This window comes from Hypanus sabinus, chromosome 8 (assembly GCF_030144855.1).
Source record: "Hypanus sabinus isolate sHypSab1 chromosome 8, sHypSab1.hap1, whole genome shotgun sequence".
In the NCBI taxonomy this organism is placed as follows: Eukaryota; Metazoa; Chordata; class Chondrichthyes; order Myliobatiformes; family Dasyatidae; genus Hypanus; species Hypanus sabinus.
Genome location: NC_082713.1, coordinates 13,160,534 through 13,188,284, shown reverse-complemented (window position 1 = coordinate 13,188,284; position 27,751 = coordinate 13,160,534). Strand labels below are relative to the sequence as shown.

Genomic DNA, 27,751 nt, shown 5'->3' with positions numbered 1-27,751 from the left:
AAAATTCAGTCATCCTGTCAGCGTTGCAGCAGCAGGAAATACCTCCTCACAGTTTAACCAGGGCCCCTGCCACTGTGGCCCCACCCTTCACTGCTGATCCTCAAACTGGTCACAGTGCCACAGACCATGGGCACTGGGAGTTTCCCTGATCTTCCACATCCTGCAGGAACAGCACACCATTGTCTTTACTGCCATTTCCACTGCACTAAAGGCTAGCTTTATTTATCATATGTACATTGAATTATCAAAACATACACCAACGTGTATATTATTTGCATTAGATCTGAGGATAGTCTCACTGTTTCCAGAACCAACACAGTCAATCTACCATACAGACACACACACCCCCCTTTGGAATGTGGAAGAAGCCAGAGTATCTGGTGGAAAGCCAATTACAGGGGGAATGTACTAACTTCTTACAAACACAGCTAGAATCACATTCCAATTGGTGATCACAGGCACTCCAAACACGACACCACCCAAAGAGTAAAGTTAATTATAGAACAGTACAGAACCAGAAAGTTCATAATATCTGCTCTGAACAACACTAAGTTAAACCAACTCTCTTCTGCCTGTTTATGCAATCCTCTTCCTATAATCAGACTCATGCATCTGTCAGCCTCTTAAACACCACTATCATATTTGCTTCCACTGTTTCCTTCAGCTGCCCATCCTACATTCTAAAGTTAGAAAAGACCAAATAATCTTACCTGTACCTCTGCCCCTTGAGTTAAAGCCTTGCAAGCCAAGCTCCCAACATCTACTAGTCACATTCAAACACAATTGCAAACAGGCTGCCCTGCCTTGATTTTATTGGCTGATGTACCGTGCAATTAGCCAATCAGAAATACACCCTCAGCTGCTTACATTTCAAAACCCTTGGTGAAGGTTTAAAGATTAAGAACGGGGGAGAAAGGCTTGTTTTAGTAAAGTGAAAGCAATAGTTTAGTGCATTTTCCGATAATTGTAGTTCAGATAATTTTGGGTAGATGGAGCTCGTCAGGCTGGGAAGGCAGTCCATTTAAGACAGGAAAAGCTCTGATCTTAAACCTCCGCTGCCTTGCAGCCATACCCACTAATGTGAAAGGCTTAGGGAGTAAAAGCTGAGGACAAATCCGGAGCTGGAGTCCCTGAGGCAGTCCGACGTTGCCTTCAACCTCATTCTGGCAACTCCTGAGACAACACTGGTGCCAAGCTGTATCGGCCCTTGCCCTTCCCTTGGACAACATCGGTGGCGTGGAGAGGGGAGACTTGCTGCATGGGCAACTGCCGGTCTTCCATACAATCCTGCCCAGGCCTGCACCCTGGAGAAGTCTCACGAGACTAACGGATGCCAGACAGTTCAGCTGATTCTGTGTTTTCTGGAAGCTTCTTTATTTTTCTCCAGCATGTGTCATGCCACTTGAATTGGGTTATTTTATAGGCTCTTTGTTATCATGGCCCGTATTGTCATATTTCTAGTTTGTGCATGTTTTTAGCATAAAATGACTAAAGCTTGCTTGTTCATTGTCTTTTCTTTGTTTGAAGGAGAAGTTTTAGCCAGGGTGGTGAATCTATGGAATTTATTGCAACAGACAGCTGCGGATGTCAAGCCATTGGGTTTACTTAAAGTGGAGGCATCAAAGGTTGCAGGGAGAAGCCAAGAGATTTGGGTTGAGAGGGATCATAAATCAACCATGATAGAATGGTGGAGCAGACCTGATGGGCCAAATAGAACATAGAACATAGAATAGTACAGCACAGTACAGGCCCTTTGGCCCACAATGTTGTGCTGACCCTTAAACCCTGCCTCCCATATAACCCCCCACCTTAAATTCCTCCATATACCTGTCTAGTAGTCTCTTAAACTTCACTAGTGTATCTGCCTCCAACCACTCTGAGTAAAAAACCTTCCTCTAATATCCCCCTTGAACTTCCCACCTCTTACTTTAAAGCCGTGTCCTCTTGCATTGAGCAGTGGTGCCCTGGGGAAGAGGTGCTGGCTGTCCGCTCTATCAATTCCTCTTAATATCTTGTACACCTCTATCATGTCTCCTCTCATCCTCCTTCTCTCCAAAGAGTAAAGCCTTAGTTCCCTTAATCTCTGATCATAATGCATACTCTCTAAACCAAGCAGCATCATGGTAAATCTCCTCTGTACCCTTTGCAATGCTTCCACATCCTTCCTACAGTGAGGTGACCAGAGCTGGACACAGTACTCCAAGTGTGGCCGAACCAGAGTTTTATAGAGCTGCATCATTACCTTGTGACTCTTAAACTCTATCCCTCAATTTATGAAATCTAACACCTGTTACGTACTCATGACATGACGGTGGTACCTTTGTCATGTGACTGGGGTTGAAGCTATACTGGACTTAAGGTAATGGTCTTGTGATGGTGGGGTGATGTCATTTTCCCACCAGTAGTGACCATGTGACAGGTTTTTTTTACAGGTTATAAAAGGAAGACCCCACCCTGTGAGGAGGGGCAGTTCGTGGCTGGATTTGCCAAGTTGACTTCATGCCATTGCGTGATTTAATGTGATGATGCAGTTTAGTTGAAGGATGAAGTTTTTATCTAATGCCTAAAGTTTAAAAGGTCATTGCCAGCAGTTTCTTTACAATACTGCTAGTTTGAGAAATCAGTGGAGAGTGAAGATTGGACTTCGGGAGTTAAAGATCGAGGAGAATCTATTTTCGACGGTGAAACGGGTTCGACCTTATTTAATCCTTATTCGAAAGGAGTTCGTTGACTGTTCTCGTGTTAATCTCTGTGGGATAGCAGAAGATTGAGGACAGCGTGTTAAAGGAAAGGTCAGTGCCTTTAAGCCGTTTCGTTCCGTTTCGTAAATTCTTCGTGGGAAGTTCAACGTCGGGGATCGAAGCAAAGCGACATGAAAGAGAATTTAAATCATTTTATAAAGTCTCTCCGTTTAAATGGACTGTGAGCATTTCTGAACTTTTGGCAATACTACTTTAAAGAACTGTTTTTGCAACATCGCTTTAAGAACTGTTTAAGCTGCCACACAGCAGCTGGTTTCCGGTTACGTTAGTGTTTGTTTACTTTTGGGGTTTTTTTTTCAGTGTTTAATAAACGAGTTATTTGTTATATGAACCCTTGCCTAACTCATATATTTATTGTTGCCTGAATACGTAACACACCCCATAAGCATTCTTTATCTCCCTGTGAGGCAACTTTCAGGGATCTGTGGACATGTACCCCAAGATCCCTCTGCTCCTCCACACTACCAAGTATCCTGCCATTTACTTTGTATTCTGCCTTGGAGTTTATCCTTCCAAAGTGTACCACCTCACATTTCTCTGCATTGAACTCCATCTGCCACTTCTCAGCCCACTTCTGCATCCTATCAATGTTTCTCTGCAATCTTCGACAATCCTCTACACTATCCACAACACCACCAACCTTTGTGTCCTCTGCAAACTTGCTAACCCACCCTTCTACCCCCACATCCAGGTCGTTAATAAAAATCACGAAAAGTAGAGGTCGCAGAACCGATCCTTGTGGGACACCACTAGTCACAGCCCTCCAATCCGAATGTATTCCCTCCACCATGACCCTCTGCTTTCTGCAGGCAAACCAATTCTGAATCCACCTGGCCAAACTTCCCTGGATCCTATGCCTTCTGACTTTCTTACTAAAATCCATGTAGATCACATCCACTGCACTACCCTCATCTATATGCCTGTTTACTTCCTCAAAGAACTCTATCAGGCTTGTTAGACACAATCTGCCCTTCACAAAGCCATGCTGACTGTCCCTGATCAGACCATGATTCTCTAAATGCCCATAGATTCTATCTCTAAGTATCTTTTCCAACAGCTTTCCCACCACAGACATTAATCTCACTGGTCTATAATTAGCATAATTCTGCTGCTGTATCTTATGGTCTTAATGAACTGTTTAAGTTTTGTGTTATTTATAGTAATTTTATCTCTTTGGCTATACAGCTGCCACAAAACAAAATGTTCCACTTGTCTCCGAAATTGTGACTGAATAAACAGATATCAGGAATTAACTGACATGTAATACCTGATAGAAAATCCACAAAGTGAAAACAGTAAAGTGAAACTGAAAATGGATTTCCAGTAAGTTGAATCTTAACTGCTGCACTTGACAAAGATGTGGCTTATATTATCTTCTGTTTCAAAATGCTAGTAGGAGAGTGTTTACTACAGACTTGCATTGCCAAGAAAAATTAACCCTTTGTTATATGCAGTCCTGTAAGCACACTGATCTCTGCTTCCATAATTCAGATCAGAAGCAGAATTTAACGTTACCAAATTTTACACAGGAACAACACAGGATCAGGCAATTCAGCCTACAAAGACTATGCTAAACGGATGTCTTCTGTCTGCACATGATCCATGGCCCTCAGTGGAGATACATCTCCACCAAAGGAGGTGTAAGTTGCTCCATCCCTCCACTAGCCTGCAGGTCACCCTTCGGCAAGGTGTAGCACCTGCTTAGCCACCCTCCCTCTGATCAGGGACACGTGAAGCCATGGGAGCAGGCGGCAGATGGTCGTATAAGCAGCTGGTGCAGATCACGCCCTGGTTATCCCAGTGATGCCAGGCAGACAATCTCTGAAGAGTATTGATAATGGTGGGATTACCCATCTTGTAAAGACACTGCCCAGAAGAAGGCAATGGCAAATGAAACCCAGCTTACTTAAACCCAAGATATGTAATGTTAGAAAGCACCACCTGTGGAGGGATGAAAATGAGGTTTATCTAAAAAAAAGAGAACTTGGGGAAAAAAAGCTATGCGAGTATGAGGTATTGCTGATCAGGAGCAGCAAAATGAGAGAACACGGCAAACTGTTAGAATCTAAAGATATAAACTGTTAAAAGTGGAATTAGTGGAGAATATCTCTAACCTACTTACCTGAAAGCCTCAGGGTGAAACCTCGCGAGGAAAAAAAATGATAGCAATAAAAGATCTATTGAAGCTACATCTGTAACAAGCAGCCGCTATAACAAGATAATATTGGCAGAGACCAGTGTCCAAGATCTCTACTATGTAACCGGGAATTAGTTCTGTTAAATCATACCAATGGTCAGGTTTTCTCTTGTATAAGTTTGTGAATGGACTTTCCATGGATGATTGACTATTTCATCCAACTGTCATGGTCCTGATCGTTTATTCCCTAGCTTGCTCCTAAATTTCTTTGATTATGCCATGGTCCTGATCGTTAATTTCCTAAATGCTTCTAATTCACTTTGATGATGGTACACCTGGCTTCCATCAAGAACTCAGTATAAGAACCCTGACGTCACAACCACTAGTCACCAGTTTGTTGGTCTTTTCCTGTATGATAACTATGATTTCTGACCTCTTAGAACTGTTTGTTCAAAGTTTTACTCCAGTTTCTAGGTTTACCTATGAAGTTCTGTGTCAAGGTTCTGTGTCAAGATCCCTCCTGTTTGCTGTGCAACGTTCAAGTTCGCATAAGAACCTTAACTCAATCTCCAAGCCTGTGTCCTGCATTTGGTTTTGCTTCAGTTGCTCATTGCAACAGAACGAACTGGCCATTATGGACCCAGTGGACACAAAGACCCTGCAACAAGCCCTTGCCAGCCAGAGCTCCCTACTGGGTCTGCACGATCAACTTCTCTGCGATGTCGTGGACAACCTCCATTCCATGTCTGCTAACGTAATGAAGCTCAGTGACCAGGTGGGCTGTGTATCCATTGATCTTACCCCATCCTCTCCTGGAACTCTGTCAAACCAGTCCAGACATTCTGTAGTGGCAGCCCCCTACAAGTCAGCAACAACCCCGCCATGAGAGCCACATGTACCCGAACCTGAACTCTACACTGGGGATTTGGGGAAGTGCTGGGCCTTCCTTCTGCAATGCTCCTTGGTGTTCGATCAGCAGTCATCCGCCTACTCCATGGACAAGTTAAAGGTAGCTTATATCATGTGGTTGTTGCGGGGAAGTGCCTTAGCGTGGGCTACAGCTGTTTGGGATAATGGTTTGATTTGGTTTCCATCAAGAACTCAGTATAAGAACCTCAACATCACATCCACTAGTTGCCAGTTCATTGCTCTTTTCCTGTGTGATAACTACGATTCCCAACCACTTAGAACCATTTGTTCTAAGTTTTTTGCTCCAGTTTCTAGGTTTACCTATGAAGTTCCGTGTCAAGGCTCCATGTCAGGATCCCTCCTGTTTGCCGTGCAACGTTCAAATACGCGTGAGAATCCTAACTCAATCTCCATGCTTGTTTCCCGCACTTGGGTTCGCTTCAGTCGCTCATTGCAACAGAATGAAACAAGAAACAAAATGGGCAAGCTACCCAAGATCAAAGAACTTAATGCTTAATGACATGAAGGATTTAATACGGTTGAATGTACGTTTATTTTCATTTGAAGGATTTGAATCTGATTTTCTGCAAGAACTGATTATTTTTGCAAAGACTTTGCTAAGTTACTGAATGAGGTTTACTTTGTTTAAAAGTTGTGATATTGGAGAATTGCGGTGAAATGAATTAAGCTGTTTTTTTGGGGTTGAATTTGAATTTGTAGACACGCTGACTGAAGTTGAAATTAGCCATAGTACTTAAGAATAGGAATTCAATTAGCTTTCTAACTATCTAGGGATAAATAAAAAGGAAAAGTTAGTCTGTAAACCTTTAAATAGGGAATAACACTAGATCTAATTAGTTAGAGAAATTGGAGTAATAATGGTTATTCTAATGAATCTCACAGATTCTAACTAAAAGGAATTTTGCTTTTGTTCGATATCTGATATTTGGAACCTAAACAGAATTTTGGAGTTTTGAATTTTTCTTAATCATGAAATATTTTGTATATATTGCTTTTCTTATAAACAGACTTACCTCCAGAAGTGTGTGTTTTCTATTTACTACCTCCCTAGAGCTTCTGATGGCCTACTAGCACATGATGTGGTATAATATAATTTGATTTTCTCTTTTAGAGTGGGGTGACCAGTAACACGAGATAAGACAAGCATTGCAAAGGTGTTAGGTAAAACTTGGGGAGTCAGCCAGGAGGCAGTGTATTAGACAGCTAGTAGCACACTGTTTAGTATACAAAGCTCTGGAAGATTATTTTTGTTCAACTCATTTGTTCAATTAAGATATACAGCGAAAGAAAATGGAAATCCTAGAGGAAAAGGGTGTCAAAATGCAAAATGCTGTTTTAGTCAGTGGCATAATAGGAACAGAAAAAGCTGAGGAGATACTAGACTTTCTAAAATAATATGGTTCACTTACCAGTTATTCCTCTAACTGACCCTGGTGCAGAATCTTCATAGTACAATTTTGGCACTGCAGTACAAACTCTCTCGCCCTTGCTACTGGACATTCAACAAAACAAAAAGTTTCCTACCATGCAGTTACTTTAGCTGGTGTTTACACTCAGAAAGATGGAAAAGACACCACTCAGGCTTACCTCCAAACCTCTTTTAGTAGAACCCCTCGTCTACCTAATGAAACGGATTATGAGGCTTGACATGGCAGTGTTGAATTGCTCTTGCAAGACCTAAATGTGTCTGATCTTCATAGAACACAGAAAGGATGTGAAGTATTCTTCCACCAGTTTCTGACATTATCAAGTCACTAAGCCCTGGAGCTTCACCTGCTATTTACGTACAACTCCTAGATTCAGCTATTGCCACCACGGAAGATAGTGATGAATTATTTGCCAAATTCATGAACACAGTACAGAACATGGGTAAAAAACCACCTGCTTACCTACAGCAGCTACAAGTAGTGTTGACACTGACTGTAAAGTGAAGTGGAGTTGCCAAAACTGAGGCTAACAAGCATCTCTTAAAGCAGTTTTGTAGGGGATGTTGCGACCACTCCCCAGTGTTAGAGCTGCAACTGGAACGGAAAAAACTAAACCCACCATTGTTTATCAAACTATTGATATTCCTACACACTGAGTAAGACAAGCATGTTGCTAGAACTGCATACATGAAGAATTGAATTGACTTGTTCTCCAAACCAGGCAACATCCTGGTAAATCTCCTCTGCACCCTCTCCATAGCTTCTACATCCTTCCTATAATGAGATGACCAGAATTGAACATAATATTCTTAAGTGCAGTCTCACCAGAGATTTGTAGAGTTGCAACATGACCTCTCTAGTCTTGAACTCAATCCCCCTGTTAATGAAGCCTAGCAACACATAGGCCTTCTTAACTACCCTATTAACTTGTGCAGCAACCTTGAGGGATGTATGGATTTAAACCCCAAGGTCCCTTTGTTCATCCACACTCTTAAATAACTGACCATTAATCCTGTACTCAGTCTTCTGGTTTGTCCTTCCAAAATGCATCACCTCACACTTGTCTGGATTGAACTTCATCTGCCATTTTTCTGCCCAACTCTGCAGCTTGTCTATATCCTCTTGTAACCTTCAACAACCTACAGCTTCATACACAACTCCTCCAATCTTTGTGTCATCCACAAACTTACTCACTCATCCTTCTGCCTCTACATTCTGGTCATTTATAAAAATCACAAATAGCAGGGGTCCCAGGACAGATCCCTGCAGCACTCCCTTACTCACGGACTTCCAGGCACAATACTTTCCTTCCACAACTACCCTCTGCTTTCTTCCTTTAAGCCAATTTTTATCCAAACAGCCAAGGTTCCACATCCCATGCCTCATGACTTTCTGGATGAGTCTCATGAGGAACCTTGTCAAATGCCTTGCTAAAGTCCATGTAGACCACATCCACTGCCCTACCCTCATCAATTTCTTTTGTTACCTCTAGCCTCTATGGGAAGTACAGTTCCCATACCAGGCAGTGATGCAGCCAGTCAGGATGCCCTCAATTGTGTCGTCTGTCGATTGGTTGTGTCGGCAGGTGAATTGTGGGGGTTCCATTTTGGGTGGTAGCAAGCAGCAGATGTTATCCTTGACCAGCCTCTCAAATCATTTGCTTATTATTGAGGCGAGTGTGACAAGACACCAGTAATTTAGGCATGTTACCTTGGTCTTTTTTGGTACAGGGACAATGGTGGATGCTTTGAAGCAGGGGGGCACTCTACACTGGGAGAGGGAGAGATTAAAAATATCTGTAGACACACCTGCCAGTTGTGCCATGCACATCCTGAGTACTCACCCCGGGATGCTGTCTGGTTCTGCAGCCTTGCGCTGTCCACTCATTGGAAACATCTGTGTACCTCAGCCTCAGAGATGGCCAGGTTGCAGGTTGTAGCGGTGCCCTTCCTCAGAGGCTATGAGTTAGCGACATCGAACCGAACGATTGAGCTCATCCAAGTAGCATGTAGGAACAGTCAAACAACATGCTGTTATACAATTTCAGACCGCAGGTGCCTGTAAAGAAGATAATGCAGCACAATTAATTTGAGTTACTTCTCAAAGGAATAAGTGGATCACCAAACCAAAGTCAACTAGCTACTCTACAAGCTATGAAACAGCAGAAAGTAAAAATGAGCTCTAAGTTAGCAAGTGATTTGCTATCAAAAGGAAAGGTGGACACAAAGGATAAACAAGAATCCACAACCACTAATGGCCAAGTGTAAAACCAAAATTTTGATACTGTCTTAAATGCTGTGAAGATTGGCACAAAGCCAGCTCTTGCTGTTGTGAACTCAATCCGACATTCTTAGCAGGAAAAAAGAAGAAAGCTTGAAAAGAGACGGAATGAGTGTGAGTTACGTCATTTTAAACCAGCTACGGTTCCTGTTGTTGGACAAACAGGGTCTGATGTTGGCAAAGCATGTCTCAAAAGCTCCAAGATTTGCTCAGTAAAACGAAGTCCCAGGAAGAGCAGGAATGCATCTTGAAGTTTATTGAAAGTCATTGCTACCATTGTGTAAGCTGTATGTGAGAGTCATCTTATCCAACAAACAGAACCTGCTACAGATGTTGCCTTTGCATATGCTCGATCCTTTATGATGTATTCAGGTGCTATACCTGACAGTTATGCTCAAGAAGATCAGTGTTGGGGATTACCAGTCATTTTTCAGCTCTCTGATGCTGAGATTATAGACTCCCAGTTAGCAGATCCTTGTATAAGGTAAGTCATCAAGCAGCTGTAAACTGAAGAACAACCATCCCCTTCAGTGAGAAATACAATCCCCAGACTATCCTACCTTCTCAGAGAATGGGACTGTCTAGAGCTAAAAGACAGAATTCTCTACAAGAAAAGATTAACAACAAATAATACAAGATACCAGCTTGTTTTACCTGAAAAGTTTCAATCTGTATTACTGAAGAGTCTTCACAATGACTTTGGTCACAAGGGTATTGAGCACACCCTGGATTCAGTCAGAAGCTGATTCTATTGGCCCAGGATGCCTGCTGAACTGAAACACAAGATTAAAACGTAGTTGATGTGCAAGAAGAAAGGCCTTGCCTGAGAAAGCTGCTCCGTTAGTGAACATTGTGATTACTGGACCCTTGAAACTGGTCTGCATGGATTTTGATTGGGTCAATGCGAACCAGGCTTTTGTACATTAGAACCTGATCAAATGATGTGTTAGTGATAATTGATCATGACACTAAATACACTTTGGCTGTTCCTACACCTAACCAAAAAGCCAAGACAGTTGTGGTGCTCACATCATCTCACATTATGGTTATCCCGAGTGCCTACACAGCGCTAGAGGGCCTGACTTTGAATCCCACTTGATTAAAGAATTGTTTGAGATGTCTGGAATTCAGAAAGTCAGAACTACACCATATCCCAGAGGAAGCCCTATCAAGAGGTTTAACAGGACCCTCTTAAATATGTTAGGAACCCTGGAGACGAAAGATAAAAGTCGCTGGTGTGAAACCCCTGTTCCCTGCTTATAAGTGTACTCGGAATGAGACGACTAGTCTGTATGAAGGTTACTTAGGAAATAAACTGCAGTAATTATAAGACAAAGGACCAGATCATTGATAAGTGGAAGGGAAAATAAGGAACACACACAAAATGCTGGAGGAACTCAGCAGGCCAGGCAGCATCTCTGGGGAAAAAAGTACAGTCAACATTTCAGGCTGAGACCCTTTGGCCTGAAACATTGACTACTTTTTTCCATAGACGCTGCCTGGCCTTCTGAGTTCGTCCAGCATTTTGAGTGCGTTGCTTGGATTTCCAGCATCTGCAGATTCTTTCATGTTAGGGAAAATAAGTAAGTGTTGAAACATCAAACAGGCTATGTTCCATTGGATTCTTCAGCTGGAGGGGGAGGGGGAGCCTGGCACATGGGCAATAGCTAGATCTCCATTTCGTGTTGCCCTGGCTCATGTCCTGGCTTGAGTATACATAGACAGATAAGATGCAATATCCATTATTCAAAGGATTCAAAGTACAATGGGTGATTGATAAGTTCATGGCCTAAGGTAAAAAGAGTCAATTTTAGAAAACCTAGCACATTTATTTTTCAACATAGTCCCCTCCTCCATTTACACACTTAGTCCAGCGGTCGTGGAGCATACCGATCTTGGACCTCCAGAAAGCGTCCACAGCAGGGGTGATTGATAAGTTCGTGGCCTAAGGTAGAAGGAGATGAGGTATACCCCTCTCGTTACATGCACATGCAGTTCAAATCTTTGAGTGATAATGCAGAAAGTTTGAAGTTAATAACTCATCTCCTTCTATCTGTTGCAACCCTGTTGCATTCCTCATTGGACCCCATTCCTTCTAACGTCAAATTCACAGCTCACTTAAGTGGTCATGTAGGTGGATAGGGTGATAGAGTAGGCCCAATACTCCAAGTATAGTCTGGCCAATGGCTTACAAAGTTTCAGCATTACATCCTTATTTCCTTGCCTTTGTATTCTGGTCCTCTCAAAATGAAAGCTAATATTGCATTTGCTTTCCTTCCGCTGACTCAATGTACATCAGGATGCTCATTATTGACCGCAGTTTGGTATTCAATACTATCATTACCTCAAAACTAATGAATAAGCTTCAGGACCTTGGCTTCAATACTTTTTTTGTGTAATTGGATCCTTGATTTCCTCGCTTGCGGACCCCAGCCAGTTGAGATTGGCAACAACATCTCCTTCACAGTCTTCACCAGCTCAGGTGCACCACAAGGCTGTGTGCTAGCCCCACCCCTCCCACTCTACCAGATTTACAGTAATGACTGTGTGCCTAAACACAGCTCCAATGCAATATTCAAACTTGCTGATGTCATAGGCTGAAAACAAAGGCAATGATGAATCAGCATGTAGGAGGGAGATTGCAAATCTGACTGAGTGGTGCTAAATCAACAAAGTTCAAAAAATTCAAAGTTCAAAGTATATATATTATATGCAAACCTGAGATTTGTCTACTTACAGTCAGTCACAAAACAAAGAAACCCAATAGAACCCATTTGTGCAGAAAAAAATACCAAATCATACAAACAATAAAGGGTAGCAAATAACATCCAGGACTGGAGTTCACGAAAGTGAATCCACAACCACAAAGCCAGACCAGCCCCAGCTGGTCCAGGAGCTGTCACTTCATGGCAGAAATGAGTAAACTTCATGGAGCAGAGAGCTGAACATGGGCTTGTTGCCTGCCTCTACCCCAGCACCTTGACCTTTTCAACCTATCCAGGTGCTTCAATTGACCAAGCAGCAGTTCATTTTTCACTCTCAGACCTGAGCCCCGTCGCTCTGATTTGTTCTCAGGCCCAGAACCCACTGCCCTGGTTCGGACCTGGTGGTTAAATCAGTCAATCATCGGCTTGTTTCCTATCTCAGGCCCGGGCCCCATCACGTCGACACATGCCATGATTCATCTGTCCTACACCTTCAAGTCTTCTGTTCGCCCCACAAAAATGCCAGGTTGTACAGCTGGTTCCAAAGCTCAACTCCAAAAGGGAAATTACAAGCTATTGATTACAGCGATCAATTTTGAGAGAAAATGTGAGTAACACTTCTTGTGTTTGCTGCCAGCAAATCATCACTGTGCTTTACCCAATGTCAGCAGATAATTGACATCTGGAAAAGGAACCCAGAGGTCTATGAACCAGTCCACAATGGGGTATTAGAGGTGGAGACGATCAGTAACTTTAAATTCCTTGGTATTATCATTGCAGGGGTCCAGTCCTATGCCCAGCACATAAGTGCAATTACAGAGAAAGCATAGCAGTATCCCTATTTTCTTAAGAGTTTGCAAGACATCTAAAACTTTGACAAACTTTTATAGATGCATGGTGGAGAGTACATTGACTGGCTGCATCAAAGCTTGGTTGGAAACACCAATGTCCTGGAATGGAAAATCCTTCAAAAAGTAATGATAATGGCCCAGTCCATTATGGATAAAATTCTCCCCACCACTGAGCACATCTACATGGAGTGTTGCTGCAGGAATACAGAGAACCCTACCACCCAAATCGTAGTTTCTTCTCACTGCTGTCATCAGAAAGAAGGTACAGGCGCCTCAGGACTCACAACACCAGGGTCAGGAGCAGTTACTACCTCTCAAACATCAGGCTCTTGAACCAAAGGGGATAACTGCACTTGCCCTATTCCACAGGGAGATCTTACAGAAACTCCTTGAACTCTAGAGTCCAGTACTCCCCGAGCCGTAATTGTTGTTTCTGCACCCAACTACATATCGATTAAATAAAGGCACGCATGTGGGAGATGACTATAACTGGTGTATTCACATTGAAGTGAGTGAGAGATCAATACACATGCATAGAAAACAGATAAATATGTAGTGCTAATGAGAAGTCATTGCTCTAAAAGAAATAGATCCATATGAAATCCCTTTTTACCAGGTGTCTATAGAAACACAGTTTGTTAGGCTCTCCCCGACAGTCATTGGACTCAGTGTTGAGAAAACCACATTTCTCAAACTACATTCATCTAGAGTTGGTATGACTTGGGTCTCATCAAACAGGAAGCTGGGATGTTTCAACCACCCACAACCCTGATCTGAGTGAATATTGTGTAAATACTGCCCACATGCAATTATCCATTGGCAAGAAATAAAAGAAATAACTGCATGCAATTATAAAGAAGGTGTATTTATGAATGTCGACTTAATCATAAAGTATTAAAGAAGAAAGAAAAACAAAGAAAATACAGTAAAAGGGCCCATTATAATTAAAACAGTCAAATATGCACTAGGTTGGAGCTCAGATCTTCCAAAAACTGGATGTGTCCTTTTACTCAATGCACCAACTCCTATTCACCAATCACCAGCAGAATTTCCCATCTTGGACTCCATTGGATCGTGCTCTTCCAGCTGGATCAAATATTAATCAGTTGTCTTGATATTCTTCTCTCTCCATCTCCCGCCGAAAAGACCTTGGCCCACCCCAGTTTCCATCACAACACATCCCCGCCCAGCTTTCTCAAGAACCTTCTCCCAGTTCCACCATCCTTATTGGCTGACTTGACGTTTCTAAGCTGAACATCACATCCCCTTATCTTTAATGGTAACCCAAACACTACCAGCAGCACACACTTCTTCTACAGAAAGCCACTAAATGAACTACCCTACAACATTAGAAGTAAAATCTTAATCAGGGCATTACACCTACATTACACTTCCTCCCCCTTTAGATTAATGCAACATAAAACTGTATATGTACAAAACATTCAATTTCCCCTTCATAAATGATATTCCAACTAAACATGCTTTCAGAATACCAGTCCATAACTAATTTCACTATGCTCAAGATTCCGTCTTTAGCATGATGCTCTGTTTCTTTCAGGGTAGTGCCTCTAGAACTGTGGAGTGACTTTAAGTTTGGTAGTTGTCTTGTCTAAGACGACGTTCTTGGCTTCTGGTGTGCTATTTCCATCAGTGACCTGACCGTCATTGAGAGGTAAGTTTGCATCTTGATGGATGTAATCAATTCAGATGTGTTCTTCGATTGAGCGTCCAGTATCTGGTCCACATGACATCTCCACCTCTGACCTCCAACATCCACTGTGTACATCAGTGGTCCAGTTCTTGAAGCTATCCTACTAGATGCCCACATGTTTTCTCAGTATTCACACGTTAGGACATCCTGTCTTATCTCAAAGCGCTTTGCTGATTCAATGGCAACTGGCTGAACTGTTTATTCTGCACTTCCCTCCATAGATCTGGTTCCAGGAGGTTGATGCGAGATCTCAGATTCCTGTTCATAAACAGCATTGCAGGTGTTAGATTTGTCATCGCATGAACACCGTTCCAATGCATGAAAAAGAATTTTTTTCTCCTGGAAACCAATCCCCTTCTCAAACACCTTCTAATTAGCATTAAGCAGCTGTGAAAATCTGTGGTTAGTCTTCCATTTGGGCTGCCATTGCCTGTTGATGTCACACTGAGAGCTTTGATTGAGTGCCAGTCTAGTTGGATTTTTCTCAACCATTCATGTCTGAAAAGTGCTGGTCCTCCACTTTTCAATACATATAGCTCTGACTGTTGTGTTTGGCCTCCAAGTGTCACATACACTTTTAGTTTGCCTTTGGGAGATACATTTTCATCTGTGTAGGTTTTTAGCATCACTGAGGTCTTCTCGAATGGTAGCTTTGAAAACAACCTGTTGTAGTCAGCCTCTGAAATTATGGACAAAGCTGACCCTGTATCCAGCTCCATTTTCAGTTTTACACGAGAAACATCTATTGTGATCCATGTAATTTTTTGGCACTATGCTGTTCTAGGCATGACAGCCCACTTTTGTCAGACTTCGTGTTGTTGGTTTCACATTCAGTCACTTTATGCATTTGCTTAATTTTGTGTCTGAAACTTTTCCCTCAGTGTGGTTTTTCTCTTCGGTTGTATTTTGTGGCTGACTTGCACATTCTCTCTATGTGACCTTCTCTGTGACACTTTCTGCAATTTTTTTCTTTGAAGCAACAGTCATTTGCATCATGGGAGGATTTGTCCCATTGATAACATTTTTGGCTTTTTGTACAACTCAGGGATATTTTGTATACTTCATATTCTAACCCCCTTTCCTGTAGTTCTGCTGCATCCATTGCTGCAGCCTCTAGTGATATTGCAATGGTCAATGCCTGTTCTAAGGTTAGGTCTCTTTCTGACAGTAGCACCTTCTGAGTGTTTTGATTATGCATGCTAGATACAAGCCTGTTCTTTAATGCATCAGAATGTACGTCTAAAATCACAGTCCTGGAAAAATGTGCACAATTCTGCAATGTATTCAAAAATGCTTTCATCTTTTGACTGGTTTCTTTTGTAAAATCTACATGTCTCAGCTATTACCAAAGATTTAGGGCTCAGGTGATTTTGTCAAATTATAACAAATTTGTTGAATATTTTGCTTGCTGGTATTTCAGGAGTTACTAGGTTGTGAAAGAGATTATATGTCCTAGGACCCATTAAGCTAAGAAGTGTAAGGACTGTCTTTTGCTCCTCCATGTTGTTCACGATACCCTTTTGATATATGACTGCCAGCCTTCATTAGCACTATGAGATTCATCAGCTTTCCCTATTAAAGCTATTGCCACGTTATTTTCACTTTAAATCTGCTAGTTGCATCTTTCACTGTGTCCTATGCATTGTTACTCACCCATCTGTTTGTTAGCCCCATACTGTTTAACTCTTCCCTCTCATTGAAAATGTCATGAACTACCTTGGTGTTGATGTAGTTAATGATATTTTCTGACATTCAGGTTCGTACTTGTCACCAATTTGTTGTGTCTGTGCACAACTATATATCAATTAAATAAAGGTACGCACATGGGCAATGGCTTTAATTGGTATACACACATTACAATGAGAGAGCAATGCGCATGCATAAACAACAAATCAATGTGCATGTGTAGATGGCAGATCAATACACATGCATAGACAACAGATCAATACGTAGTGCTAACGGGGAGTCATTTCTCTAAAAGGAATGGATCCATACATTACAGTAATGGTATCATGCAGTCATGCTAACTGCTACGCTACCATGGCAGTCTGCTATGTCGAATGTTTTAACCTCTTGAGGAAATAGAGGCACTGTTGAAATTTCTTAATTCTGAGGCCATAATCATTTCGCTTTAATCCCTTGCAGAAAACCTCTGACTACATCATTTTCCTTCCATTCCATTCTATCCTGCTGAGTCTAGCTCAGTTCGATTTCTGATTAAAGATCTCGAATCCAAACTCTGTTTCTCTTTCCAGAGTCGTTATCTGAATTGCTGTGTGGTTCCCGTATCTTGTTTTTGTTTCAGACTTGCAGCATCTGCAGTATTTTTTTAATTTCTAATTTCGTTTTCTCCTCTTCTGCTTGCTTCAGAGAGCTGACGCAATGTGTGTGCACTAATAATCCCCCGTTACACAGACTAACAATTTGTCTGATATTTATGGTCCAAAGGCAATCAACATCAGAGTTGGCTTGTTATCATTGCAGCTGTCAGGAATTTCAGTGTCTCTTCTAATGTTATGTAGTTTAGAAGCTTAGTATTCAAAATTAACTTAAGTGCTCAACATCTTTTAATAGAAAATTAAACCGAAACAGCTTGAAATGTGACATCCAATCAGCAGTACATTTTCATTGTGCTCATTTAAGATTTGACATTGCTTTACTTTCCTCTGTACTCAAGGGGGTTGCTGTGGAATTGAAGTATTTCTAAAACAGCTTGGAGGCTTACAGAGAGTGCAGGGGGTGGAAACCGGAACAAGCCTGAACTGTTGTAGGATGTCTTCAGGTTGAGCAGCATCTATGGGGGTGGAAAGAAATGGCTGATGTTTCATATGGTAACACTGTCAAAGTTCAAAGTTCAAACCTGATCTCATCCAGTAGCACTTACATCACTGATTATAAGACCGCAACACACAGGAGCAGAATTAGGCCACTTCCCCTATCAAATCTGTGCTGACATGGATGATTATTATCCTTCTCAAGCCCATTCTCCTGCCTCCTCCCCATAACCTTTGGTACGTTCACTAACCAAGAACCTATCATCCTCCACTTTAAGTATACCCAGTTGTAGAAATGAATGCAAACAGATTCATTACCCACTGGCTAAATTATTGCTTCTTACCTCTTTTCTAAATGGATGTCCTTTTCTGAGGCTGTGCCATCTAGTGCTAGACCTCCCCACCAAAGAAAGCATCCTCTCCATGTCCACGCTATCTAGGCCTTTCAATGTTTGATAGATTTCAGTGAAATCCCTCCTCATGCTTCGAAACTTCTGCAAGCAAAGGCCCAAAGCAATCCACCACTCCTCATAGGTTAACCCCTTCATTCCCAAAATCATTGTTGTGAACCTTCTCTGAACTCTCTTCAATGCCAGCACATCCTTCACTAGATAAGGGGCCCAAAGTTGCTCATAACAGAATCCTGCATGAGGTATGCCAAGCTCTCTTGCACTTCTGATTTCTGAATTTGTTCCCCATTTAGAAAACGATCTACCCGTTTATGCCTTCTACCAAAGTGCTTGAGCATACTCTTCTCTGTACAGTATTCTATCTACCACTTCTTTGTCCATTCTCCTAATCTATCTTTCTGCAGACACTGTGATGAAGTGCTTTGGGAAGTTGCTCATATAGTATATCAACTTCTGCCTGAAGAGTGACATGGATTCATTCCAATTTTCCCGTCACAACAGTTCAACGCAGATGCAATTTCATTGGCTCTTCACTCAGCTCTAAAACAACTTAACAATAAGGATGATTACATTAAGACATTAACTACAGCTATCACCCCCTTGAAACTCCTCATAAAGCACCAAGACCAAGGTCTCAATAGCTCCCTGTTGCAGACCAGTTTCCTCTGTTGCAGACAAATCAGAATGATTGGCAACAACGTCTCCACAATCACCATCTCCAAATACAGGACTATTTCTGAAAACAGTGACCATTACTCTGTCTCCATGGACGATACTTACCTCACAAAGTTCCTCCAGCAGTTTCTGACCCTGAAGACACAAGAGACTGCAGATGCAGGAATCTGAAGAAACAAACAATCTCTTGGAGGACCTTAGTGGGTTGAGAACCATCTGTGGAGGAAAGGAATTGTGAATGTTTTAGTTTGAAATGCTGCACTAGAACCTGAATTCCTCCTGTGGATTAAATCAATAGAATCAGATTTAATTCACTGGCACATGTTATGAAATTTGTTGTTTTGAGGCAGCAGTACATTGCAATACAAAATAATAAAAACTATAAATTATAATATATATATATATATAAATTAAATAAGTAGTGCAATAAGAGGGGAAAGCATACTGAAATAGCGTTTGTGGGTTCATTGTCCATTCAAAAATTTGATGGCAGAAGGGAAGAAGCTGTTCCTGAAGTGTTGAGTGTGTGTCTATAGGCTCCTATACCTCCCCCTTCATGGTAGTAATAAGAAGAAGTAACGTTCTGGATGATGGGGACCTTTAATAATGAATGCCACTTTTTGAGGCATCACCTTTCGATGTGGCTAGTGCCCATAATGGAGCTGGCTGAGTTTACAACATCCTGCAGCTTTTTCTGATCCTGCACAGTGGCCCCTCCATATGAGAGTGTGTGGCAACTGTTTAGAATGCTCTCTGTGACATACCAGTAGAAATCTGTGAGCGTCTTTGGTGGCACACCAAGTCTTCTCAAATTCCCTGCCACGTATTCTTTGTAATTGCATCAATATGTTGGACTCAGATAGATGTTCAGAGATGTTTGCACTAGAAAGATGAAACTGCTCACTATTTCCACTGCGGATCAGTGAGCGAGGACTGGGGGTGAGTGTTCCCTCAACATCTCCTTTTCCTTCCTGAAGTCCACAATCATTTCATTAGTCTTACTGATGTTGAGCGCAAGGTTATTGTTGTGACATCACTCAACCAGCTGATCTATCTGACTCCTGTATGCCTCCTCATCACCATCTGAACTTCTTCCAACAATAGTTGTATCAAGTGAGAGATTGAAGATGTTCTTGAACAGTCCTGCCAGTCAGTTTTCAATGCCTACCAGGTATACTTTCAGGACTTGAAGCTATGCGAGTGTGTGTACAAGGCATTGAACTCATCTTGCACGTTGTAGGAAGCAAACACTGCCAGAGCTGATATACATCCATTTCCGTCTCTAACCTCAATCAGAACTGATTTTTTTATTGCTCTTAAAATAGCCTTCTATGGGTCAAATCTGGATTTCTTGTATAACTCTGGATTACTAGCCTTAAATGCCACAGATCTAGCCCTCAGCAGATGATGATATTCCTCATTTATCCATGGCTTTTGATTTGTGCATGTACAATATGTTTTCGAAGGCATGCACTCATCCACACAGGTTTTGATGAAGTCGATGACAACTGTGGTGTACTCAATCAGACTTGAAGATGGATCCCTGAATATTGTGCAGCTCACTGGCTCAAACCAGTCCTGTATGAGCTCCTCTGCCACTCCGGACCATATCTTTTTGTTCCTCCCAACCCTGACATTCATTTTCTTGCTTATTTATTGATTATTATTATTTCTTTCTATTTGTATTTCCACATTTTTTTTGTCTTCTGCACATTGGTTGAACACTGAATTTGGTGTGGTCTTTCATTGATGCTGTTACAAAGTTTTATTGAGCATGCCACAATGAAATGAATCTTAGAGTTACATATGTTTACATATATGTGCAGTACTTCAAACTATGAGCTTTGAGCATTCTTTCTTGTCCCTTCTCTGATTAGATAGAAAATACAGAAGTCTGAAAGCATGTTCTATCAGGCTCAAGGACAGCTTCAATCCTGCTCTTGAATGGTTCCCTTGTTTGATAAAGTGGACTTTTGATCTCACAGTCTCTCCCATTGTGACCTTGCATGTTGCTGTCTACCTGCTGTTGGATGCTGACATTTTTGATCCAGTGTTCCTCGGAAGTCAGGAACGAGGCATAAAACTTCTTGCTTATGATAGTTTATTAAGCACTAAGAGAACAGAGAGGTTGGGAAAGAAGAGTTGCAAAAGCAGAGCCTAGCAGTGAGAGAAGATGATGAAACAAAACAAAGAAAAAGGATGAAGAGCCAAGGTGTTTGACAATTCCATCCAAGTTCTGCTGTTTCAATTAATCAATAAGGTTGCCCCATTTGAGTACTGCAATACTTACAACTGCAACCAAGCTGTTACAAAAGCAACTATGATCATTACAAAACACCCTGAACAATTGCTTATACATCGGTTTGTTTTTTCTCCTTATGTACCATGTTGTATGATATAGGTGAAAATGGTCTCATGACCTTGATTGTTCTTGGCAAAATTCTCTACTGAAATAGTTTGCCATTGCTTGCTTCTGGGCAGTGTCTTTACAAGGGGAGGTGGGTGTCTCCTTTCATTATCAATCCTCTTCAGAGATTGGCAGACTGGCGACAGTGGTCGCATAACCACGACTTGTGATATGCACCAGCTGCTCATACGACCATCCACCACCTGCTCCCATGGCTTCATGTGACCCTGATCAGGGAACTAAGCAAGTGCTACACCTTGCCCAAGGGTGCCCTGTTGGGAGGCCTGTACATAGTTGCCGTCAGAGTCCTTTGTGGTTTCTTAACTCAACCCACAGGGATTCAATACCTTCCAATCCTACGTCACCTCTTTCTACTGATTTGATGCCATTCTTTCCAGCAGAGCCAAATCACCCTCTCTGCCTACCTTTCTAGCCCACTGATTCAAAGTGTTTTCTTGGACATTCAGTTCCCAACTAAAACCATCCGTCAGACACGTTCAGTGATGACCACAACATCATACCTGACAATCTGCAATGGTGCAACAAGATCATCTTATACTCCATGCATTGAGATATAACACTGAGTACTGTATTTGCTATCCATTTTTTATTCTGCATCCCTAATGCACTGATACTCATCCTGCTGGCTGCAATTTTGTCCTTCACCTGCCTGTCCTTCCTGACAGTCTGACTGCACTCTGTCTTTGATTTTTTACCATCTGTCCTATCCTGAGTCCCTTCACTCTGGTTCCCACCCCCCCCTGCCAAATTAGTTTTAACCTTCCTCAACAGGTCTAACAAACCTGACTGCGAGAACATTGGCCCCCCCATGGGTTCAGGTGCAAACCATCACTTGTGAACAGGTCATACCTCCTCCAGAAGAAATCCTAATCCAAAAACCTGAAGTCCTGCTCCCTACACCAGCTTCTCAGCCACGCATTTATCTGCCAAACCATCCTAATACAGAGTTGGTCTTTTCCATGTGTCCTCTAATGGATGTATTTATCTACAAAACAATGTGATATTCACAGTTGGTTAGCAAGGTACTACCACTGTTTTTTCCGGGGTTTTTTGCACTCTCTCTTTTAGCCAGGTAATGCATATTTAATGCTTTCTTTTGCTCTTGATGAGTGTCATGCTGCTCCACATAAGTTCTCAAAGTTCAAAATAGATTGATTATAAAAGTATGAATACATTATAAACTCTTAAGATACATCTCCTTATAGGTAGCCACAGAGCAAGAAACCCAAAAGAACCCATTAAAAAAAGACTAGCAAACACCCGATGTGCAGAACACAAAACACAAATCTATAAACAATAACAGCAGGCAGCAGCTTAAGGTTTAAGTTGATGTCATTGAAGATGTGCGACAACTTACTGCTGGTTGAAAAGCAAAGGAATGTAATTAAAAACATTAATAATAATGCTTCTTTTGAAGTAAGTTGTGGTAAACTATCACTGCAAACAATGAAGAGGTGAGGGACTTGCCCTGCCTGTGTGCTGCAAAATCAACACACTTGGAGCTGGGGCCATGATGGTTGTAGCGGATGATTCGGAGGGGAGAAGGTGAAATGGAAGAGTTCCGATGCCAGCCTACTCGCCCGGATGTGAGGGTGGATTGCTCTAAGCACCAAGCTCAGACGAAAAGGTCAAGAACTGCTTCTTCAGCAGCAAAATCCAGGTTTGAAGCTGGGTGGCATGTTCTAGGCCCAGTGTGATTCGCTGCAGCGAGGCCCGGGTCCTAATGCGAGGTACAATATGCCATTCAAGTAGTCTAAACGCCTGCCAAGATAGACTAGGGAAGCAGGGTATACAAGAGTCGGGCGAGTTTGGATCACGCTAAACACCATGCCAATTTGCAGAGTTTGAGAGTGGCTTCTCCAATCACATAAATCTAGGTCCAAAGCGAATTGCTGGAAGGCGCATCCTAGGCCTAGAGCAATTCGCTGCAATGATGCCCGGGTGCTCGTGCGAGGTTCGGACAATTTAAAATCCACCCCAGAGTCTGGGGGCTCCTCTCTCCACGATGCTAAGGCTGTGAGACTGCCCCTGGCTGCTGTGCTTCCTGTCTGCCAACTTTGCAGTGTCTTGCCCCACTAATATGATGAACTGAATACCCAGGCTTTGGGCTGCTCAGGGATTTGGATCTAAGGACTCAGTCTGGTTTGAAATGCTGTCTTGTTGCTCACTTATATTGATCGCACGATTTGTTTTGAATTTTTTTCTCTTTCTATCTCTGTGGGCACTGGTGATTGGTTTTACTTTTTTCCCAATTCAGTTCTTTTGGGTCCCTTGCTTTGTGACCGCCTGTTAAGCAAACAAGTCTCAAAGTTGTATAATTATATATTCTTTGATAATAAACAGCATTTAGAACAGTAGACACACGAAGCCTGGAGCAGGCCACAGCCTCAGCCACAGTGCAATGAAGAGCAGAGCAAACAGAACTGGCCCATCTCTCTCCTCCAGTCCTGACACTTTGTCTTTTCAATCTATTCAGCCCGGCATTTAGCTTGTCCAAACACCGGGTCATCCCTTACTCTAGGACCCTGGCCTGCAGGATCAATGCACTCTGGGCCTGGACCCCACCACCAAATTCCGGCCCGTACTTGACCTTTCAAAATCAGCCCGCTGCTTGGATGGATCAGAACTCATCCATGGTTTAGGTGGATGGGCTTCAATCTCCTCCGCTCCGACTTTTATCCACTTTGCACTCCCAGACTCCGTCTCGACCATGCCTTGACCCTGCTCTGACCACTTCTCCTTGAACATGCCTCTACCTCGCTCTGACCTTGCATCGCACCTGCACGTCTCGGCCCTCAAGTCAGCCTCACTTTCACTCACTTCTTCATTGTTTGCGGTGATCGTTTACCACAATTTTCCATAGAAAAAGTGTTTTTTTTAATGAAGTATTCAGTTGTACTTCTTACTTTATAAGCCACCAGTAAGTTGCCAACCATTTTCAGTAGTGCCATCTTAAACTGGAAGTATAAACTCCTGCTTTAAACTCCATTCCAGAGGTTAAAATCAAAAATGAAAATGAAATGATTTGCACACCCTGTAATCATGAGTGTGTGGCAAGTTGGAGCTACATCTCCACCAAAGCAGGTGTAAGGTGCTCCTTCTCTCTGCGAGCCTACAGGTCACCCTTGGGCAAGGTGTAACACTTGCTTAGGTCCCCCCCAGTCAGGGTCACATGAAGCCATGGGAGCAGGTGATGGATGGTCTTCTGAGCAACTTATGCATATCACAAGTCCTGCATATGCGACCAATGACGCCAGGCAGACAATCTCTGAAGAGTATTGATAATGGCTGGGGTCATCCATCTTGTAAAGACATTGTCCAGAAGAAAGCAATGGCAAACCACTTCTGTAGAAAAATTTGCCAAGAACAATCATGGTCAGGAAAAGACCATGATTGCCCATGTCATATGATATGGCACATAATGATGATGATGATGTAATAAGACTATAAGAGATAGGAGCAGAATTAGGCCTTTAGGACCATTATGCCTGCTCCACCATTTCATTGTGGTTGATCCATTTTCTCTCTCAGCCCAAACTTCTGTCTTATCCCCGTATCCCCTCATGCCCTGACCGATCAAGAATCTATTGAACTCTGCCTTAAGTATTTCCAATGACTTGGACTCCACAACCACCTGTGGCAAGGAATTTCAGATTGACCTCACTGACTAAAGAAATTCCTTCTCATCTATCTAAAACAATGTTCCTGTATACTGAGGTTGTGTCCCCTTGTCTGAAACTCCCCCACAATAAACTCCCCATCCTCTCCACATCCACTCTATAGGGGTCTTTCAGCATTTGATACTTTTCCATGAGATCCTCCCCTCATTCTTCTGAATTCCAGTGAGTAGGGGCCCAGAGCCATCAAACGCTCCTCATATCATAAGCCTTTCAATCCTAGAATCATTTTCGTGATCATGAAATAAAACTGAGATGGGTGGGAAATATTCAGCAGCTCAGACAGCATCTTTGAAGAGAAAACCAGAGTCAAAATTTACGGTCAAATTTGACCCAAAATGTCACCAATTCATTTCCCCACACAGATGTAGAGAGCTTTCAGCAGCTTGCTTGTTGTTCCAGATTCCAGCATCTCCAGTATCCTGTGTTCACATATGTTGTTGCTAACATGCATAAGTTATAATTCAGATTCAGATTCATAGAACACTATAGCACAGTACACGCTTGTCAACCCTATGATATTGTACTGACCTTTTAACCTACTCTTAAATTCAATCTACCCTCTCACTCAGATTAGTTGTTCATGTTGTTGTCTAGTTAATATTTCAATAATATTTGAGTAATCTCATTAATCTCGTGTCAGTACATCAGTGAGACCAAAGAGCTGCTGATTCAGGATTTCAGAAAGGATAAAATGAGGGAACACAAACCAATCCTCATAGAGGGATCAGAAGTGGAGAGAGTGAGCATCTTCATGTTCCTGTGTGTCAAGATCTCTGAGGATCTAACCTGGTCCCAACATATCAATGCAGATATAAAGAAAGAAAGACTGTGGCTATATTTCATTAGGAGTTTGAGGAGATTTGGTTTGTCAGCCAAAACACTGGAAAGCTTCTACAGATGTACCATGGAGAGCATTCTGAATGGGTACATCACTGTCTGGTGCGGGAGTGGGTGGGTTGGTGGGGGGCTGTGCTGTACAGGATTGAAGTACACTGCATACAGTTATAAAATTCATCAGCATCGTGGGCTCTAGTCTCCATAGTATCCAAGACATCTTCAAGGAGCGTTGCCTCAGAAAAGTGGGGTCCATCATCAAATGCCCCCATCACCCAGGACATGCCTTCTTCTCATTGTTATCATCAGGAAAGAGATACAGATGCCTGAAGGTACAAACTCAACAGCTTCTTCCTCTCTGCCATATGATTCCTAAATGGATATTGAACCCATGAACACTACTTTTTCTTTAATTTCTGTTTTTGCACAACCACTTAATTTAACTATTTAATACACATAAATATGCTTACTGTAATTCAGTTGTTTTCTATATTTATCACGTATCACAATGTACTGCTGCCGCAAAAGTTAACAAGTTTCACGACATATACCAGTGATATTAAACCCGATTCTGATTCCTGTTCATTTAAATAATTCATTACGGGTTGTATGTTGTAATGGGGAGCACTCGGTCAATGCAATCTTTACACACAATAGACAATAGACAATAGACAATAGTTCATTTACCTGCACACAGGCATTGTCTTCTCATTCTGCTGTAATTGCATTGAGTATGTGCATGTCAATGTCTTCCCTGCTATATTACATAATGAGTCCTAAACTGAGCTTGTGTTGGCTTTATGGTGACCTTCCTGCCATACACAGAAGAATATTTCACTTCTGTAGTAATGTGGATGTGTAAATGTGTATATATTGTTTGTATATTGTATTTACGGTAGATGCTTCTATTTATTTGTTATATGATTGCAACTACATTGTGGGGTGCATCATATCCTAATTCATGTGTAGCCTTAAGTTACTTTTGTGGGTAAAGATGTTATGACCTGGTGTCCGATAAATGTGGCCGATCACGCTCACTGGGAGAGAGAAATTGGGGTGCAGAGTTCACACTGGACAAGAATAAGTATGGAGCTATTTTTGTGTTTTCTGGTAGATATCTTCTCGCAAATATTGGCCTTTTACTTTTCACTATTTTCACTCATTTTTGTGAGTTTGATCTTTGGCACCCCGAATGAACACCCTTGCACTCAAGTGCTAAGTGACTCCGGTCATTTTTCCCTTTGGTCATGACCCCATGTATGTAACATGGGTATATATACGTAAATTGCATATGTCATCACGCTACCACGTCATACATGCGTGCTTCGCTTAAAGTAACCATGAAGTTAGACCCGCATTTCAGACACCCCTGTCTTTCGTTGAATTAGTTTTAATGTTTTGAAGTTACAAAATATAAGACAAGTGCTTTAAATAAGTGAATTCAAATTCACTTATTTATCATGAGTGCACTGAAATGTACAGTGAAATGCATCATTTACATTAACAACCAACTAGCCGGAGGATGTACAGGAGGCAGCCCGCAAGTGTTGCTACACATTCATACCCACAATGCTCAGCAGTACTGCATTGCTGCTGCAGTAAGGTAAGTTCTATGCCATTTTTACCCTGTGTATGCTTGCCTATAACAACAATAATCTTGAATTTGAATTATCTCTTGCTTAAGATTAGTAAAATGGGGATACCTGCTCAGCAAGACTAGGCATTGCAAAAAGTAGCATCATATCACTGTAATTCTCCTTCTGGTGTAATATTGCTGATCAGGATAAATTTAAAGACAATTATTAGGTAATTGTCTCATTACAGGGATCTGGCTGTGTTCAAATTAGCTGTGTTTTTCATTTCCCAGCAATGGTTCTATATCAAAGAACTGGTCATGAGGTGTGAAGTGGTTTGGGACTGAATTGAGAACAGCTTTATAAATGCTGATTTAAAATTAAAACAAATAGAAAATACTGGAAACATTCTGTTGGTAAGGCAGCAGCGATGGAAGGGAAACCAAAAAAAGCAAGAAATCCAGGGTGCTGTCTGGATCGGAGAGCATGATTGGTGAGGAAAAGCTGAGCAAGCCAGGGTTTTTATCTTGGTGTGCAGGAGGATGAGAAGTGACTTGAGAGAGATGTGCGAAG

The 27,751-nt window shown here is 42.0% G+C and overlaps 1 protein-coding gene across 2 annotated transcripts in view; it reads right to left on the bottom strand.

Annotated features, from left to right (window-relative positions):
* The window catches only part of LOC132397909 (lysozyme g-like), a 45,231-nt gene extending 36,048 nt beyond the window's left edge, over nt 1-9,183 (bottom strand). Inside the window, exon 1 of one of the 2 annotated variants that reach the window (XM_059976700.1) lies at nt 9,100-9,183. The gene's annotated coding sequence lies outside the window, so the exon portion shown is untranslated. Of the gene's footprint in view, nt 1-710; nt 806-9,099 lie in introns of those variants that run through there. The other variant, XM_059976699.1, reaches the window with a different exon arrangement.
* Between the last annotated feature and the right edge of the window lie 18,568 nt (nt 9,184-27,751).